This window comes from Palaemon carinicauda, chromosome 18, assembly GCF_036898095.1.
Source record: "Palaemon carinicauda isolate YSFRI2023 chromosome 18, ASM3689809v2, whole genome shotgun sequence".
NCBI lineage: Eukaryota > Metazoa > Arthropoda > Malacostraca > Decapoda > Palaemonidae > Palaemon > Palaemon carinicauda.
The window spans coordinates 130,448,749-130,456,248 of record NC_090742.1 but is presented as its reverse complement, the minus strand read 5'-3'; the positions used below and the strand labels follow the sequence as shown (position 1 = coordinate 130,456,248).

The window sequence follows — 7,500 nt, the reverse complement described above, 5'->3', positions numbered from 1 at the left end:
ATATATACAATGAGAGAGAGGGAGAGCCAAAACTTTGTTCGTGAATATAATTGAAATCTATGTATATTCGAATCCTTTTTTTAATGTGGAATTTGGGTGAATCTCCAGAAAGCATTTCTCAGTCAATTGCATTTATAAGGTTTCCTATTACGTTTTCGTACCTAATGTCTCTTCGACCCTTTTCGAGAAACCTTTTTCAATCTGGCTGGCTCTGGAATTCAAGATCCTTTTTAATCAGCTTTGCCATGGTTCATTATCCTACTTCGCAAATTTCCTTTGAAACTCTTAATTACTTCTTTCGGACTCCCTTTTCTTTTAATTTTCCAATCATTTCTATCACAATGATATTATGAAAAGTTAAAGTCCCGCTTTAGTTACACTTGTAAGTTTTTTTCTTTTTTATTGGTGTGATATTAATATTTTTTGATATTTTTATTTATGATTATAACACTCAAATACATTTTTGGTATCAGCAAAATTGAGCGGAGAAGGAGAATGTCTTTTTCTGTTGTATATCTTGTTCAATACTATACTTTATTTCGGATGTCATTACCTCCGCAAACGAAGTTGGGAGGAGGTTATTTTCATGGCTCTGTTTGTCTGTCCGTTTGTCTGTTTGTTTGTTTGTGAACAAATTCCTGGCCATAATTTTAAACATAGAATAGTGAAACTTTCCGGTATTAATTCTTATGACGTGGAAGTGATTTAATTTTGAAAGTCCTAGGTCAAAGGCAAGGTCCGGGTGGTGCAAATGGTCCACCAAATCCACTCTAAGGCAAATTAGTTTCGAAAAATAAGATGCCGTGGGGAGGTCTGCACTACCAGAGTTCTAGATGGGTCCTGACTAGGTCCAAGTAATTGCCATACTTGTGATAAGCTCACTTAGAATTTTCTCACAGTCTGATTCAGAAGAGAGGTCAAGAGCTCTTAAGCTATAGCAATCAGTAGAAGACACAATATGATAACTCACTATGGTGAGCATTGAAATTATCAAAAAGCACAAAGAGGCCATTCTATCATCTTGTATCTTACCCATAGTAACAATAAAATCGAAAATAAATTATCCAATACTGGATTCTAATAGACGTATCAGCAATAAAATTTGTAATCTCTGCAACAAAACTTCATGTTGTTAATCTCATAACATCTACAATTAAAACAGGATTTATAAGAAATATTGTAATCAGTTGTAATACATGCTGCCAACACCCTTACCGTAGTATGAGATTTTGATGAATATCATCAGTACTGTTAGATTAAGAATTAAAAACCACAAAAGGTCCGTTTATACTTGAAAACAAACATAACATAAATGATAGAGAAATCAATATGTAAACTACTTTATATAGATAAAATAAAAATGCAATCCATAGACTTAAAGACAAGATATGGGAGAAAATTAGTCAACATGGCAGAGTGACAAGCCATGCAAGGCTTAGTACCCTTCAGAATAGCCACTCTAATCGAAGGAAGGACAGTTGTGATATATTTGAAATTAAATACCCCTGAAGAAGGAAATGGAACAGAAAGAGAAAAGGCAGTCTCCTGATAAACCCTCAGGCATACTTAACCTTTCAATGAAACCTGCCCAGCATGCCCTTTAGGAATAAAAGAGGAAGAGAAACTGATAGAATAGTGTGCTGAATATACCGTCAAGCTAAAGAACTCTAACACAGGACAGTGGAAGACCATAGTACAGAGGCTATGGCACTACCCAAGATTAGAGAAAATTTGGTTTGTTTCCATAGTGTACAATTCATAGAAGAGCTGCTTATAATAGCTATCGTTTCTTATATCCATATCAAGTGAAAATTACGCCCTGAAAAATTACAGTATTTAATCATTTGAATGAAAAAGAATGGTGTGCTTTGCTTGTTACTTTATGCTGTATGGGGATAGTGGATAATGTGTAAAGATTAAGCCAGGCTATTTGGTACACGGATAGGAGAAAGGAGCCAACATGCTACCTATGAATAAAACTGAATTCTTGTTGATAATTTATGTATATATACTTTTATTTCTAAATTAAATAATGTTTTTCTTTAGAATTATAATTCATATCTTAGTCCACTTTCATCGGAGTTTTTCTTGTGTTTAAATCGATGAACTAAATTGAGATTTTGATCTTATTTATGCCCTATTGGAATTATTTTATCGATCAGAGAGAGAGAGAGAGAGAGAGAGAGAGAGAGAGAGAGAGAGAGAGAGAGAGAGAGAGAGAGAGAGAGAGAGTAATAGCTACCATTAATCCCTTGCATTCCTGACACTTTTCTTATCTCTTTCATCTCAGGTCACTCGAGTATCAACCTTTAATTGGCCAATGCCTGACGAAGTTCCTGGCTGTTCAGGTACAAGTAGCTGGAAGTTCCTTGGACGCCGTATCATTGCCCTCATGGCGGTCAATCTTCTGATGCCTCTTCTAATCCCCCTCGGGGAACAGATAACTAATGGTGAGTAGCCTTGAATCTTTCACTTCATGATTCATTATTTTATTACCTTTCCTAAGATTGGCTTCCAAGGGAAATGGGAAATGGTGAGTAATCTTTTATTTAGATAAAGGTCATCCGTATTATTCTCCTTATTCTTTTTTTTTTTTTTTGGTAGTAATGTCAATTTTAAAGGGCATTACCCTTTGATAATAAGATTAAAGTGTTTTCTAGACTGGTTTATCATAATTTTGATCACAGATACAACTAAGGACAAGATTTCTAAAATATATTGGGGTCTGACTATTATTCCATTCTGATCAGTTATACAAAGGATTGTCGTACGCCAAGAATATATGTAATTTATTAGGAAAGATAAAAATTTAATTAATATAATGGCTCAGATAAAATAGTTCATGTAAATTTTGAGAAAATATGAATTCTGTAAAACAATGAAAACCGTGCACAACCATTAATCCTTTCACTGTCAAAATTTGAAATTTTTTTTTCTTCAAAAATCACCCAAAGTATAGAGATGATATTCAATGAAAAGATTTTGACTAGAGCTTTCAAATAAAGATCAACAAGCTATTGTTTGTGTGGTCTTGACACATTTTGTTACATCAGAGGTTTCGCTGAATTCACAACTGGCATCGAAAGGGTTAAGTAGGATTCTTGTTTTAACATTAAAGATCATAAAACAACTACAGAATATAATCAGATCATGACATGTCCGTGAACGTTATGGCCATATAAGATACCATCCCCTGTAAAAACAATCATATCTTATGAAGCAAAGGCTATAACTTTATGAACAGTCCGGATTATAACCTCACTTAAGAAAAGGCCTTAAAAACTACCTTCAACTCCCATTTTCAGTTTTACCCTGTCTTTCTCTGGTAATCTTTACTTCGGAAACGCTGGGTAAAATATGCCCAGGTAAAAGATTCTTATCCATTAACACATTTACCCTTCAGCCATGACTTTCCTCTTAAGAAAATAGAAAAAAAAAAAAAGACAAAAGGTGTCTTCACCTTAGCTATGAGATAAAGACTTTACTCTGGGGACGGGAAGAAGCGATGGTAAATGGAAGCTGGGGAAAATACAGGCAAAGAAAGAGGTTTGTAGACAGATGTGAGTGAACAATAATATAAAATCTGGATGTAAGAATGTTCATGGGAAGGAAGAAGGAAAGAGAAATATGGTATCGAAGAAAAAAGAACCAAACGAGGAAATGCTGGGTAAAGATAAAGGAAAAGTATTCGTAAGTGAGAAAGGTCTTTGGTGAGATACCGTCAGTACTTACACCGCGGAGGCAATAGCCTAGAAAAAGCGAGAAAAAGTGAGAGGGGGAAACTCGAGGATTTAAGAATAGTTGAAAAATAGAAATAAAAGATTGACCAAGGAATATCCTTTGCAGATGATGATAAGAGTGCGATAGGCACAAAGTTGAAAAATTATACATTTTTTCTATTTTATTTTTTTTTTTGAGAAAATCTAAGCTATTTATGAAATAAATTTAATGTGATTTTTCAAAATATTGGAAATGTATTTCGTATTATCCGGCAGGGTAAATCTTTAGAAAATTCAAATGCTTCTAAGGGAATATATTGATGCTCTCAATCAGAATGTGACATTCTCCACCTCACGTCGTGTTTCCAGAAGAAATTCATGTAATTGAACCTCATTACTGGAAGTATTTAAAATTCTTGGGAAAACATTCTATGACCTCTACTTACTTAGGTCAGTTCTGCCAGACATTGACCCATCTTCACAAAAAGAATGAAACTTCTTTACGTCCCGTTTTCGTTTATTCTTAAGCACTGGGAGATACGGCGAGGTCAAAGAAGCCCTACCCTCCAAAACAAAAATCAAGTTCTATATGTGTATTACCTTAAGATGGATAAAAATATATACCTTCATATCAAAGAACCTTAAAGCGTGTAAAAAGAAAAGAAAAGTAATGTCTATGATATATACTATACCTCCCAAAAAAGAAAAATAAGTTCTGTTAAGTACTGCTAAAAGAATAGATGAAAAAATATACGCCTATATCAAAGAACCTTGAAAGAGTGTACAAAATCTATGTCCCCAAAAATAAAAGTAAGTTCTGGTATGTACTGCCTTAAGAATAGATAAACAGATATACACCTATGTCAAAGAACCTTGAAAGATTGTAAAAAAAGGAAGCTTAAAAAAATTCTTGAAGTAGAAAGGTTGAAGGATTTTTTTCTATTGTAACAGTTGAAGAAGTTACCTGGCCGGATCTGTCGTCGAGATTACGGCAATGGGACTTATTTGAGCAAACATCAGAGCGAGTCCAAACAGTTCTTGACAGGGAATGACATTACAATTACTGGATAATGATGGTGGAAAGACACATTTCTCATTTGCGTGTGACAGCATATCTACCTCTAAGAATTATGTGTTCACAAGCTTTGCACTCCCTGCCATTGGGGAAAAAAACATTATGTGAGCGTACAGTTTTTTTTTTCTTCCAAATAGGCTTCTTTCATATGAGATAATATCACGGAGATATCTTTCATATGGATAAACACTTATTCCATTTTAGTTCTTAAGCTTTCCAGAAATATGTTATAGCACTTAACATACAAATATACGTCTAGGAATTTTATTAAAAACCATGAACACCTAACCTTGATTATTCATAAATATTTCCGCCTAGCAAAAACTCAACACCGCAATTTTGTGTGTATTACAGAAATAACCCAGACTCTTTATTTTACCTTTGTCTTCACAAATTTGCTCTATTCTCGCGGGTATATCATAATTTTCACATACTTTAGGTCATATCTATGAGGTAAATCATATCCAAATGATATTAGGTTTAAGAGAATGATTATTCATAATCATTTAAGATTTAAAATGGTAAACAGGAAATTGTAATTATTAAATAACCTGTTTTCCAATACTGCATGTGATATGATCCTAAATTTACATTAAGGAAATCTTATCAATAGACAATGAAAAAGTCTGCATACATAAATAGTATAAAATATATTATGCAATAAAACCATAAAACATTAAAATCGAAACGAGAAAAATATTTGTATATAATATCTGGCTTAGTTAGAACGGTTTTCATGGAAGAAATCAATACTGATATATCGATTTCTCAACTCATATGAACCACAATATATTTTTAAAATAAATTCCCTCATAATCAGATGGAGCTTTAAATTCTATCAAATAGTGATGGTTACAGTATTTGCCTAATTATAGATTCTCAAGTGTCTCTCAGAGACAATGTCACTTATTAGGTAAGTAAAATTGAGTTCGTTACACACATTAGTCAAGAAAATGAAACCCTTTATGACTTGTTTATGGAAACATATGGAGAATGTCAAGTGAATTAATTATCCAATTATTCTGTTTAGGAAGACATTACCATTGATGATGGAGAATTTATGCTTATTTTTAAAATGAAAAAGAAAAGGTTTTTATATCCGCATAATTCTGTCTGTCTGTTAGTAATCTTCCCCGTCATAAATGGTATACACTGATATCTGGTATACAGTACATGTATATATACATATATGTATATATATATATATATATATATATATATATATATATATATATATATATATATATACATATATATATATATATATATATATATATATATATATATATATATATATATATATATATATATATATATGTATATTATATATATATATATATATATATATATATATATATATATATATATATATATATATATATATATATACATATTTAATAAGAAAATTTACATAGTTATCTGTATACACATCATCAACTCCTCCGCCCATTGCCAGTCGTCTCTGTCCTAGGCTTTTGATTCAATACTTGTCCATTCATCATCTCCTTCTTCATGCTTCACAGTCTTCAGTTATGAAGGCCTTTGTCTTCCAACTATTCTTGTGCCTTGTGAAGCCCAGTTAAAGTTGGTGAACTAATCTCTCTTGGGGAGTGAGTCCAAACCTTCTCTAACAACTCCAACTTTTCTACGCAATATAAAATCCATGAGGAGAATAAGCCACATAGGTGACAACACATCCCCTTGGAGCACTCTGCTGTTGGCTGGAAATTTATTTGATAAAACTCCACTGCACTTCTACTTGCTATGCTAATGAACAGACTTAATCAAATTCCCATATTTAAGAGGAATTCCATAATATCGTAGAACTCTGCACAAAATTGGGTGGTGCACTCTATCAAAGGCTTTTTCATAGTCTGCAATTGCCATCATAAGGAGATTTATATATTCTACGCATTGCTGTATATGTCTTAAAATGAAAATATAGTAAGAACAACTAACTTTTCTAAATACTGCTTGGACGACTAACGTAAATGTGATGCCTCTGTAATTAATGCAATGAGTAGAGTCCCCTTTTTTGGGGTATTTTCATCAGCATTCCTAACTCCCTTTCATCAGATTTTGTCTCTTCATGCAACATTCTACGAAATAATCTTGTAAGTATTCTAGGAGTCACTTCATTTTCGGCCAGTGTCATCTCTGTAGTTTTTCCATTATAACCAGAAGCTTTCCATCTCCTGAGTTTTTTAATGATATCTTCGACTTCAAACACACTGAATTTATTCTTGGGTACATCAAGGTCTTCATCAGCTTCAGATACATTAATCAAATTATTCCCTTCGTATCTCTTATTCATGACCTCACTAAAGTGTTCCATCCAACCTTAAATTCTGGAGATGATCCGGATCCGGATCTGTATTGTAGATCCAGATTTGCTTTTTTTCGCAATTTTAAAGAATACGTAAAAAGAAAAAAAAAACTGATTTTGACTAAATTTCCACCACAGATAGATCTTAGGACATGAACGACTCCATTCCCTTTTGGAGTTGATCTGGTATCGGAGCCGGATTCTAGATCTGGATTTGTATTTTTCACAATTTTAAAGATTACGTCAAACCATATTGACACATTGAATTTTCACCAAATTTTAACAATGGATAGATATTATGCATCGGAAGAAACAATGGAATTTTCGAGGTGATACGGTTCAAGATAACGATTCTGGATCAACAATACACTTTTCACCAT

General features: G+C 32.9%; 1 pseudogene; it reads left to right on the top strand.

Moving 5' to 3' along the window:
• LOC137657155 (putative neural-cadherin 2) overlaps nt 1-7,500 on the top strand; it is a 228,717-nt pseudogene that overhangs the window by 126,253 nt on the left and 94,964 nt on the right.